The sequence below is a fragment of the Diabrotica virgifera genome, chromosome 8 (genome assembly GCF_917563875.1).
Source record: "Diabrotica virgifera virgifera chromosome 8, PGI_DIABVI_V3a".
Lineage (NCBI taxonomy): Eukaryota > Metazoa > Arthropoda > Insecta > Coleoptera > Chrysomelidae > Diabrotica > Diabrotica virgifera.
Genome location: NC_065450.1, coordinates 97,768,186 through 97,781,956, shown reverse-complemented (window position 1 = coordinate 97,781,956; position 13,771 = coordinate 97,768,186). Strand labels below are relative to the sequence as shown.

General features: G+C 34.2%; 1 protein-coding gene across 1 annotated transcript in view; it reads right to left on the bottom strand.

Moving 5' to 3' along the window:
• The window catches only part of LOC114342607 (disco-interacting protein 2), a 1,011,532-nt gene extending 1,001,288 nt beyond the window's left edge, over nucleotides 1-10,244 (bottom strand). The window contains exon 1 of the mRNA XM_050658584.1: nucleotides 9,805-10,244. The gene's annotated coding sequence lies outside the window, so the exon portion shown is untranslated. The remainder of the gene's footprint in view (nucleotides 1-9,804) is intronic.
• Nucleotides 10,245-13,771: the final 3,527 nt, after the last annotated feature.

Genomic DNA, 13,771 nt, shown 5'->3' with positions numbered 1-13,771 from the left:
TTTTAAACAATGGTACTTATAGCCAAATGTTTTTCAAGGCCATGTGGATAGAGGAAATTCAGTTTGGGACTAATTATCTTTTAAAGAAATATTTTCAGAATAGCATAATATATTATATAAAAGAGACACAAATAGGCATTTATACTGACTTGTCTTAGGTGCCACATTATGTATACATATACGTGGCTTATATGTGCATATTATGTATAAAGTAACTGTTAAAATCGCGATATCTCAGGAATGGCAACTCTTAGGAAAAAAATTGTAAGGACTATTTTTGTAGAGAATGTTAAGATCTACAACTTTGGTTTGATGTTGTTTTTTGATAAAACTTACCGTTTTCGAGAAAAATCCAAAAAATCTCAAATTTTGACCTTTGACCCCGAATAACTTTTGTTGCACACATTTGGCTCTCCGGCAAGTTTTGTTATTTGCCAACTATTTTGATGTCTAAGTTGACCGGATTATAAGTTTGTATTGGCCAGAATTTCTATGAATGAAATAATCACGCAAATCTGTCGTGACGCTGAAAACTACACTCGAAAACGGTCATTTACTATTTACTGGGCTAATTAAGAATTTTATATTCACCAATGGCACGCATACGGGTAATGGTCTGAATTTGTTTAAAGAAACAAATAGTATGCTACTGAAATATTTCAAATTAAAAATCATTTTTGACTTATTCAATTTGTGACAAAAAATCTATCTTAAATTTCTTTCATCCGACGCGCAGTTTTTATGCAAAAAATAAAACATCTTCACGCTTACAAAGTACATATTAGAAATAAGTTGGTAATACTATAGTATGCGACAGTATGCGGTCTACCTGTCTCTTTGTCTCTATCTATTATAGTGTGCAAAATAAGCCAATTTTGTGGCTTATCCCTAACTAAAATGGTAAGTTGATATTATGACAAGTATCAATTTGCAAAATCAAAACAATGATTCTTCTGATTTATGCGTTTTATTCACCTATAAAGAATTTTTGTCCTGGCACTGTATAGGTACCTACCTATGTGTCTAAAGTCTAAACAATACCATAATCTTTTCTCACGCAAGGGTTTGCACACTATAATGAAAATATTTAAGTCAATATAACGCATAAATCAGAAGAATCATTAATTTAATTCGACAAATCAATACTCTGTCATACCAATTTATTATTTTAATTGGGAACAAGTCACAACATTTGTCTTATTCCTAACTAAAAGAGTAAATAGAGATATAACAAAGGACTATTTGTAAACGCGACGATAAACCGCATGTTATAGAAGCATCAATAAGTTTCTAAAAATTCATACAGAAACTTACGTTGAATACTTTGTAAGCGTTAAGATGTGTATTAATTATTTATTACAGAAAAACGGCGAATCGCATGAAAATAATAGGCCAGGAACCGTAGCTTTTCACCTCGCAATTTTTACAGAATGGATCGATTTACTTGAAAATTTGAGAATAAGTAGTGGATAGTCCAAGGATCAAAATCTATATGATGCCGAAAGGCGCTTTTACCATGGGGGTGGTTGCCACCCCATCTTGGGGATGGAAATTTTTTATTATATTTTGACCATAAAAGTTGATAAAAACATTCATTCTAAACAAAAAATGTCCTATACATTTTTTTTGATAAAATTAATAGTTTTCGATTTATTCGCTATCGAAAGTGTTAGTTTTGTATATAAAATCAATGTTTTTCGATATACTTACTCATTTACAATTCACTCAATTTTTGCCGTAGGAAAATTTTTTCAAACAATTCAAACCAAGTTCTTGGGAACTAAATAACCTACAATTTTATATTTAAACATTTTTTCGTATCTCTGATGCTAATCTTTCTATTCTGAAGAAAATGGCATTTTTTACCAAACTACAAAAATTCGTTATTCGCTTTTAACTCCAGTTTTTTAAAAACTAATTATTCTAAGCTAGTCAAACTTCTAGAATCTATTAACAATACATAAATAAATAAGAATGAATAGGGCCAATAACGAAAAACACCGCTAACTTACAATAATATGCTTCAAATTGTATTTTTCCTTTTTTTTTTCAAAAAAATATATTAATTTTTTAACCGTAACTTGTTTATATTTTATCTTATAAAGTTTGGTAAAAAATAATTTTGTACGTTTTTACAAGATCTATAAGTTTATTAGTATTAGATCTTTTTAAAATCCTCAGTCGCAAAAGAGGTGACTTTGAAAGGGTTGGTAAAGGTGGTTTTTGCATGTTATTACAAGATTTACAAGCTCACTCAATTTTTGCTGTAGAAAAATTTTTTGCAAACCAGGTTCTTGGTAATTAAATAAGCTACAATTTCATATTTAAACATTTTTTCGTATCTCTAATCCTAATCTTGCTATTCTGAAGAAAAGGCCATTTTTTTCCAAACTACAAAAATTCGTTATTGATTTTAACTCCCTTTTTTTTTAAACTAATCATTCTAAGCCGGTCGAACTTCTAAAACCTGTTAATAATACATAAATAAAAAAGACCAAATAAGGTCAATGACTAATTTTAATTAGGGTGGTGATTAGGGGGTTGCTTGCGATCACTTTTTCGCTAAAAAAAAGGACTGACATTCTTTTCATTATGTCACTTAATTTTTGAGCTAGATTCTTTTTTATTTCTAGAGATAGATATTTTTAAGTACTTTAAATTATTTTGAGCAAGTTATCCTTGAAAAATGCATAGTTTCCCGTCTTTTGACTTTGAAACTACAATATTTAGCATTTGACGAAGAAGAGCCAATGTTTAATACAGTATACATCGGTTACTATTGCCCTTAAAGAAAATTTAAAAAAACGGTTTTGTTTATTTTTTCAAAAGGTACATTTTTGTTAAGTAAAGTTGTTTTGATAAAACGAAAATTTTTGGAGTTATTAGTAGAAAACTTATTAAAAACATTGATTTTTTCGATATAAAACTAATACTTTCGATAGCGAATAAATCGAAAACTATCAATTTTACCAAAAAAATTTATTAAACGTTTTTTGCTTAGAATGAACGTTTTAACCAACTTTTGTGATAGAAAAAATTTGCACCCCGAGATGGGGTGGCAACCACCCCCATGGTAAAAGCGCCTATTGGCATGATATAAATTTTGATCCTTGGACTATCCACTACTTATTCACAAATTTTCAAGCAAATCGATCCATTCTGTAAAAATTGCGAGGTTTTTTCCTATTTTAAGTTTCATTACTTGGACTATAAAGGGAAGGTACATTTTTGTAACAAATTGAACGAGGAATGCAAAAATGATTTTTAATTTGAAATATATCAAATATTTCATTGGAGTACTATTTTTTTCCTTAAAAAAATAAAGACCATCACCAGTATGCGCGCCAAAGGTGAATATGATATTTTTAATTGTATGTCAAAAAATGCGAAATAACTACTTCTTAAAACCCAGCAAATTTTAAAAAATTCTCAACCCCCTTATCTCATAAACGAAGCATTTGCGGACTTACGTTTATAGAATGCAGAATTACCCATTAAAGTTTGTCACACTTATTTAGAAACACCCTGTATATTTAAAGACAATTATACTAAAACTCATCCAAGCCTTACCACAACACCTTGTACAACTTGCGACTTCTTTAATTTAATCCACTAAAGTTTACAGAACCGGTATAATGAATTCTTATGCTGAAGAAAATATTAACAACTTAAACAAGAACTGAAATATTTCTCTGAACTTATCGATATACGTGTATCCAGCTAAAAGGTGATACTTTTTAATTTATCATAATACAAAATCTTTACTAAACAAATGGCAATTAAATCTATTGAAAAAATTTAAAGCAAAAATATTTATGAAGTATGTAAATATGTATAATTCTTAGCTGAGCGTTTTCAGCATACAAAGCCATCTTCATAGCTAGACTACAATAAAAGATAGGTATCTAATAAGTAACTAATTTTAGAATTTACATAGTTTAACTTACGTCAAACATTTAAAGTACCACTAAAAAGAGAGAGGGATCCCATTTGAATTTAAAAAATTCTTATGCATTTTTTTAAACTTTGTTCGCAGGTTGAATATTTTTATGTAATAATTGTAAACAATAAAAAGATCCAGTACAGCACATGGGATTTTTCTAGAAAACGGTGCATCCTATCGGCTTGAAGCAAGCAACCTTTTAGTACTAGAATACTTCACGATTTAATAATCCAATGTAAAAAATACTTAGAAGTTATTGGCAAAACAGTTATGCAATAAAATAACCGTTGCGCTACCCAAAACGGCTCCGATACTATAAATTCATAATTGATGGAATGGATCTATCTCTGGAAGATAAACAGGCGTACCAGTTTTCGTTTATCTAAATAGAAGCGTTCTGGAGGTATTAAAAAAAACTAATTATAAGGCGCCATCTTCTAAGGGCTCTGCTCCCTTAGGAAGCGTTTTCGGACTAGGTGAATTGGGTTAAATTGTCTCAAAATTATCTGAGGAATATCTGGTCTTCGTTTGTCAGGAGAGTGTCTAGACACCCTGTATATTCCGTTACTTCATTTTTCATATTTATTACGAGCGCTTTGAAAAATTTGATGTAAATGTATATTGAGAGAAAGGAGAAAGTACACAAATGTGTCGTCCTTGTCTTATTATCCCAATGTCTCTTGAGAGATATGTAAAATAAGAAATAAGCACTTGAAACGTAAAACAGTTCTCCCCTCCGACTAAAAACGACATCGAGAACTAAGCGGGAGCAATAGTGTGTACGTACCCTAACATGAATAGCAGCTGATAAGTCAAATTTTCATCTTATCTCTACGAGAAATAAATATAACATTTATTGTCCTCAACCTCTGTTAAAGAATTATAAAGAATACTCGGAAATATTTATAGCGTCAGATACACAGAAAACAAACTATTATGTTTGTCAGCTGCATTCCTTAGTAGACCCCCAATTCCTGAAATAAATGCATTATTTTTATATAAGAGAAAATAATTTTTAACGTATTGATTTCATTCAATTTAATTCTGCTACTGTTTTGGTACTACATAATATAACAATATAACTAATGCCATAAAGCCGCCATAATGCATAAAGCCGCCATATCACTTTATATAAAATAAATAAAAATTTTACTTTATAGAAAATACAGGGGTGTCCAGAAACTCTGCCGACAAACGAAGACAGAAGATTCCTCAAATAATTTTAAAACATTTTAACCCAATTCACCTAGTCCGAAAATGCTTCCTAAGGCTGCGGCTCCACGGGCGACAAATTGACGCTAGCAGTAGCTAAAACGAACTTAAGGTTCCGCGGAACGGAATAGGATAGCCGAACTGTACCGACTACAGGACTTGTGCGTAGTCGGTTCAGTTCGGCTATTCCTATTCCGTTCCGCGGAACTTCAAGTTCGTTTTACGGCTACTGCTAGCGGCAATTTCTCGCCCGTGGAGCCGTAGCCTTAGGGAGTTACAGCTGTTTGAAGATGGCGTCTTGTATTTACTTTTTCTTAAATACCTCAAAAACGCTTCTATTTAGAAGAAAGAAAATTGGTGCGCATATTTATCTTCCAGAGATAAATCGATTCCATATATTGCGAATTTCTAGTACTGGTCATAGGCGTCCGTTTTAGGTAGGGCAACGGTTATTTTATCGCATAAATTTTTGTCTTTAACTTTTAAGCATTTTTGATACTGGATTATTAAATTGTGAGTTATTCTAGTACTAAAAGGTACTCTTGCTTTAAGTCGGTAGGACACACCGTTTTCTAGAAAAATCGATATAAAAATTTTTCGTTTTTTGAATTTAAAAAAAATTTGAAAAGTTCTTCAAAATAAAAGGGTGTATTTTACCAACTTAAAGCAAGAGTTATTTTTAGTACTAGATTACCTCATAATTTAATAATCTAGAGTCAAAAATGCTTAAAATTAAAGACAAAAAAGTTATGCGATAACATAACCTTTGGCCTACCAAAAACGGACGCATATGGCCGGTACTAGAAATTCGCAATTAATGAAATCGATTCATCTCTGGAATATAAATACACGTAATATCTTTTGATTTTCTAAATAGTTTTTTTTTTATTTTTTATTTTTTTTTTGAAGTTCAAAAAACGAAAAATTTTCAAATCGATTTTACTAGAAAACGGTGTATCCTATCAAATTAAATCAAGAGTACCTTTTAGTAGTAGAATACCTTATTATTTAAAAGTCCAGAGTCAAAAGTGCTTAAAACTTAAAGACAAAATAGCCGTTGCCCTACCCAAAACAGACGCCTATGACCGGTACTAGAAATTCGCAATGGATGGAATCGATTTATCTCTGGAAGATAAATATGTGTATCAATTTTCGTTTTTCTAAATAGAAGAGTTCTGGAGGTATTTAAGAAAAACTATATGGGAAAAATACATCAAAAATCTTTTTGCAGACGAGAGGCCTGAGATAGAAGTCGTTCAGGAACAAGTGTTAGATATTAACAACCTATCTGGTCCCGAGATCACAACAGAAGAAATTACTAGAGCAATAAATACCTCGAAAGACGGGAAAGCAGTTGGACCTAATCAAATTCCTGTTGAGTTACTCAGATTGTTAGATGAAGAGGAAATTACGATAATCCAAAGATTTTTCAACCAAATATATAAAAAAGGAAAATTCCCTGTCCAATGGCTTGTATCTACCTTTATCCCTTTGCCAAAAAAGAACAACGCAACAAAGTGTCAAGACCACCGACTGATAAGTCTGATGAGCCATTCTTTAAAAATATTCCTCAAAGTTCTTCACTACAGAATCTCCACAAAATGCGATAAGGTTATTGGTTGCTCACAATTTGAATTTCGAAAAGGTCTGGGTACCAGGGAAGCACTAGTTGCAACCCAAGTGCTAGCTCAGAACTGCTACGATAAAAGGAAAGATGTAATGATGTGCTTTATAGATTATGAAAAAGCCTTCGATCGAGCACAACATCATAAACTCGTACATATACTAAAACAATTTGACATAGATCAAAAAGACATTCGTTGCATAGAAGCTCTTTACTGGAATCAAACAGCTGTCGTCAAGGTGGATAATGAAACAACGCAAGCTCAAAAAATTATCAGAAGTGTAAGACAGGGATGCATTCTCTCCCCACTACTGTTCAATTTATATTCAGAAATATCTTCCAGGAAGCTCTTGAGGAATGCGAAAGCGGCATCAAAGTAAATGGTACCTGGGTCAATAATATACGATATGCGGATGACTCGGTCTTAATAACAGACAATATAGAAGACCTCCAAAACCTTCTTAATAAAATTGGAGAGCATAGCGAGAACATGGCGAGACTTAGCATCAACATAAAAAAGACTAAGTTCCTTATAATCAGCCGTCAATTATGTCAACATCAAAATGCAAGACTAGCATATAACAACCAAGATGTAGAGCGCGTAAGAAAGTTTAAGTACCTGGGAACCTGGCTATGTGAAGACTGAATGTCGGATATGGAAATTAAATGTCGGATAGAAAGGTGCAGAGAGAGAAGTGCATTCATGAAATTCAGAAACGTCTTTACGAACTCTGACTTTGACCTAAACCTAAGACTAAGATTCACAAAATGCTATATATGGTCGGTGCTCCTATATGGCATGGAAGGATGGACTTTAAAAATAAACACAATGAATAAGTTAGAGGCATTTGAGATGTGGATCGATCTATCGACGAATCCTTAAAGCTCCCTGGACCGCAAGAATAACAAATGAAGAAATCCTGAGAAGAATTGGTACAGAACGACAACTGCTATGCACAATTAAACAGAGAAAAACGGCATACCTGGGGCACCTAATATACCTGATATTAAAAGATACCAGTTTCTGCAAACCTTAATTGAAGGAAAGATCGAAGGAAGAAGGGGAGTGGGCAGGAAGAAAATGTCATGGCTCCGTAATGTCAAACAATGGACAGGACTAAAAAACATAGGAGACCTAATACATACTGCAAGGGAGAGAGAAAAATGGTCAAACGTGATCGCGAACATCCATTAGTGGATTGCATGAGAAGAAGAAGAAGAAGCTGACTATAAGCCGATGAAAGTAGATAGCTTTTCGGGAACGCAAGGCCCCTCCTCGAAATAGAAGATTACATGTATGTTGGACCGCTGGCTTCGGTAAATAATGTGTTCAATAATATGTTTCCTCCAGCAGCATTAATTATAGCTTGAAATCACCTTGACATGCTTATTATATCGATTTGAAGCAATATGATCCAGTTCTGTGTAAGAAGATCTTAAAGACTTTGTCTAGTATGATAATTGTGCAGATGAGAAGCAATCCGTCTCTAAAGCATATCCCATACATGCTCGATCGATGGGACTAAGATCTGGGGATTATGTTGGTCACGGTACAAGTCTTCATTATGAAATTAATGTCTTAATGTGGCTGCAGTACGTGGCCTTGCATTATCCTGTATGTAACCTTAATAAGAATCCGTAGCAGTGGCAAATGGAAGGATAGCAGATTCTAAGATAGAGCAATAGATTGATATTGGTTCAAAGTGCCTTCCACAAAAGCGGGAAGAGTTCGATGATGAAAAGTTATTCCATCCCACATCAGAACTTATAGATCCCTATATGGACGAACATAATGTACATTCCAGAGTCTCTCTTGTCGACCAGGTTCTCTCCAAACTCTCACTCTTCTTAAATTAGGTTAGAGACAAAGCCTAGTTTCAAGTGTGAATAACACATAGCTCCATTTTTGTAAGACCCAATTCACATGTTGTTGTGCCCACCTTATTTTGAGTAAACGATTACCATTACCTAACATGGGAACCCTGAATGGACGTTTGGCTTGCAGGCCAGCTTCATTTAATCTGTTACTTAAAGTTTGGTCACATCCAATAATCTTGTGGGTATTTTCTAAGACCTCACAGAGTTCACATGCACACTTCGACGAGCTAGTTCTACAACATACCAAGTCCTGTTGAGGAGTAGATGCATGTTGACGACCTCCATGTATCTCAGCGACAGTACCAAATTGTCATATCGACGCCACAGTTGCGAAATCAGGCTCCAGTGCACGTCAAAATAACGTGAATCGTTAGCTTGTTAAAGACCAGGCATCTAAGGCATCGATCATATTCACAGCACTTGCCATTTAAACATGTGTTAAATGCCGACCCTCCATAACTATCGTTGCGTTTAATAATATATTGTTTAAGTAAAATTTTAAAGTACATACAGACTATCTTTAATATCTCAAGCAATGTTTCTTGCTTTTTTTCTTTACAATTATTTAAAGCTAGTATGTATTTACCTAATCGTACGAAATTAAGGCGCTGTCAGTTGTAGAAGTGACAGATTAGTTATGTTTTCATGGCACACACTGAGTTAAAGAGAATAAGTTTTTAAATCGAATGGTATGCAGTAACAAAAAAGTTTTTACAAAAAAAAAAGTGGATTAATAGTTCCTTGGACATCTTTGATGTGTGTATTTGCAAAAACCTGTTAACTGCATTGTAAATCATGTCATTAATTGCCAGATATTATTTACCACTGGGTCTAAGTCAAAATATTTATTCGGCTGGTTATATAAAATAAAGTTTAAAATCTATGAGCAATATTTCAAAATTATATGTTATATATTATATAAAGTAATATGCTGTAAGAATAGTAGCAACATTTTTGAGTTTTTTCTAGAAAAATATGATTATGAAACTTTCTTAATAAATCGCTAACAACAGAAGTTTAGGCACATTCCTTTATGTCTAAAGGTGCTTGCCGCCTACGTTTTTAAGAATTCACGAACTGTACAGTAAGCATGCCATCCTCAGAGTTTTGAAATAAAAAATGCAGAAAACTTTACAAGTAAAATTACCATAATTGTGCACACATCCGAGCAGCATCACGTCTTCGTCCGGCCATCAGCAACATACCATCCCGCTTTTATCCTTCTTTCACTCACTTTAATCCACAAGAGTAAGAAAGAGAGGCGAAAGGTCAGGACCTCAGACAATAACGAACGGCAACGCTAACCTCATTATACATATCACTTAAAAAATATTTGTTTAAATACACAGTAATAAATTCACTAAATTTTCACACTATGAAACGCATTCGATTGTAGCGCAAATTTTAATCGAATTTAACGTACTGTCATCATACACAAGAAGAATGGTCTTCCGAGATGATTCTTTCTCTCCGGTTGCCGAGCGCTGAGAGATGAAGCGGTATCTTGAAGGTTGCGAAGACTGTTATAGAGACTATGAAGACGGTGTCCGGATCCCGAGCACAACGATATCTGCACGCACAACCGCTATACTGGTCGTGCAAGTAGTGTTAGCCGATGATGAAGGCCCGGCTGCTACACTTTGGTGGGGCACAATTTTATTGTACAGAGTGCGACTTGGTAGTACTTGGCTATGGTACTGAGATGCTGTTCTATACGTATATTCTCAACAGTTACGATTTTCCAATCAACACAGCCTATCACACGCTTTAGTTAAAAATCGATATTAATTAAATGTTAATTTTTTACAGAACAATAAATTATAAGACAAACCGCACCGTGAGCAAGACAACTAAAATCAAGTAGTAACTAACAACAAGTGGTCTAACTTTGTTTTCAATATTTCTAACAATGTCACTACAGCTTTTTCGGCAGAGTCCCTTTCTCAAGTCATCATCATTATCATCAACGGCGTTACAACTCTTCGTGAGTCTTTGCCGCGTTTACTATTGCCTTCCATGTTTGTCCGTCCTGTGCCACCAATCTTTATACATATAGAGGAAAGTCGCCAATTATGAAATACCATTTTGTTTTGGGGATATAAAATAATACCTTTATAGAAATGAAAACAATTTAATATTATGACACATCAGTCATTCATTTTTATGTAGTAATTAAACGCCTTATATTAAATATCTTAATTAACAAAAAAAAATCGAACAAAAAAACAAAATCCCAAATGAGCAACCAAATATGCAATACCCTTATACGGAATATAGGCATAAACCAACATATCAATAACAAAAATAGACAAACATCTGAGATCAAATAAATTTAAATAAGAAAATTGTGAAAAATGAAAGAAGTAGCTTAATTCACTTGCAGACATCACAGATCCATGTATGAAACTCTGGACCAGCACAATCATAATAAGCCCACTTACACTTAATCCACTATTCCATAATTAGGCACCAACGACTGTCCATATTTGGATTTGTACATTAGTTCAAACTAGTATCAACATTCTGGAATCGACCAAAAAAGAAGAGGTCTCCGTAATCATGGGCGATTTCAACGCTAAAGTTGGTAAGGTGAAAACTGATGGATGCACTGGTGAATTTGGACTTGGACAACGAAACGACCGAGGTGAACGTCTGGTACAATTTTGCCAAGAAAAAGAATTTGTAGTAATGAACACAATGTTCAGATTACCAAACCGTAGATTGTACATGTGGACATCACCAAGGGATAATGCAGACAACATCGTCAGGAATCAAATCGATTATATACTAATCAGAAGCCGGTTTAAAAACTCCATGACGTCTACAAAAACCTATCCAGGCACTGATATAGGATCGGATCACAATCTGTAGTAAATATAAGATTCAAGAAACTACAGAAAAATGCAGCCAAACAAAAGATAGACGTTAAGCAACTGAAAGACGCAACTTTACTGGAAAGGACAAGAGAACAGGTAAACAACAATCTTAGAAACCTCGCTGCAAAAAATAGGAACACAGACAATGTAAAGGACAAATGGATGGAGATAGAAAAGGCCCTTATGACAGCTGGTGAAGGCTCCTTAGCTCCAAGCAAAATTAAGAAAAAGGAATGGATGACAAACGAAATTTTGGACCTCATGGAGGAAAGGCGAAGAAATAAAAATAACAAGACAAAATACAAAGAAGTGAACCGTGAGATTAAAAGAAAAATTAGAGAAGCCAAAGAGAAGTGGGTTCTGGAAAACTGTAAGGAAATAGAAGAATATGAAAGAAAGTACGATAGCTTTAACATGCATAAAAAGATCAAGGAAATAACAGGTAAAAAAAGTGAAACAAGCATCCATCGTAAAAGACAAAAAGGGTAAAATAATTACAGATTTAAATGAAAAACTGGCAAGATGGACAGAATACATTGAAGAACTTTTTGCGGACGAAAGACCAGGAATAGCAGTGGCAGAACCTGTAGACGACACAACAGGGCCTGAAATCCTAAAAAGCGAGATAGAATATGCTATAAGGAACACTAAAGGGGGTAAAGCTGCAGGACCAGATGAAATTCCTGTAGAATTGTTGAAACTTATAGACGACGACACACTTGAAATAATGGTGAACCTCTTTAACACAATTTATAGAACAGGCATCATACCAAAGAAATGGCTCTCCTCTACTTTTGTCACAATCCCGAAGACAAATAACGCCAGAGTGTTCAGACCATAGAACTATAGCATTGATGAGCCACACACTGAAAGTATTGTTAAAAATAATTCACAAAAGAATAATTAATAAACTAGAAGAGGATATAAGCGCCACACAGTTTGGATTCAGAAGTGGACTGGGAACACGGGAAGCTTTGTTTGGTCTGAGTGTGTTAATGCAAAGACGTTTGGATGTAAATCAAGACCTCTACGTAGGTTTTATAGATTTTGAGAAGGCCTTCGATAAAGTCAGACACCAAAAGCTGTATGAAATCCTAAGAAGCAAAAACATCGACAGTCGCGACATTAATATTATATCCAGGTTGTATTGGGGACAAACAGCAAAAATCAAGGTTGATAATGAATTAACCGAAGAAATTGAGATTCGTCGAGGTGTGCGTCAGGGTTGTGTGCTTTCTTCATTACTATTCAATATATATAGCGAAACAGTATGTCAGGAAGCACTCCTAGAGCAAAATATTGGTATGAACATTAACGGAGAGTTAATTAACAATATACGATACGCTGATGACACGCTAATAGTAACACAGATAACCTAGCAAATTTACAGTATTTGATGGAAAACATAAACACTTTTACCAATAAATATGGTCTAAAACTGAACATCAAAAAGACTAAATTCATGATTGTAACGAAGAAACTATACACCAATGTGAATTTAACAATAAATAATCAGCCAGTTGAAAGAGTTACGTCCTACAAATATTTAGGGGTTTGCTTCACTGATACTAATGGCCAGACAAGAGAAATCAAGAGGCGAATAGAGATAGCGAGACAATCGTTTGTCAAAATGAAAAAGTTCCTATGCAGCCGGGACATAAATATAAACTTAAGAACGAGAATGTTAAGGTGCTATGTTTTCTCCGTTCTGCTGTACGGCATGGAAGCTTGGACGCTGAAAAAGATAAACATCAAAAACATTGAGGCATTCGAGATGTGGTGTTACAGGAGAATGTGGAAAATACCACGGACAGAAAGAGTAACAAATCAAGATGTTCTGCTGAAGATGGGGAAGGAATGCGAAGTCATGAAAACCATACAAACGAAAAAACTGGAATATCTAGGCCACATAATGAGAGGAGAAAAGTACTCTCTGCTAAGACTTATCATCCAAGGAAAAATCTCGGGAAAGAGAAATGTGGGACGTAGGAGAATTTCCTGGTTGCGAAATTTAAGAGAGTGGTATGGGTGCAGTTCAATACAGTTGTTCAGAGCTGCAGCCAACAAAGTTAAGATTGCTGTGATGGTAGCCAACCTCCGATAGGAGACGGTACTGCAAGAAGAAGAAGTATCAACATTTTTTCAAGTCGTAATGTTTTAATTACAGAAGGTCATAAGATATAAAAATAAAGGTACTATTGATATATGCAATAGCATAACAAGTCTGTATTCATACAT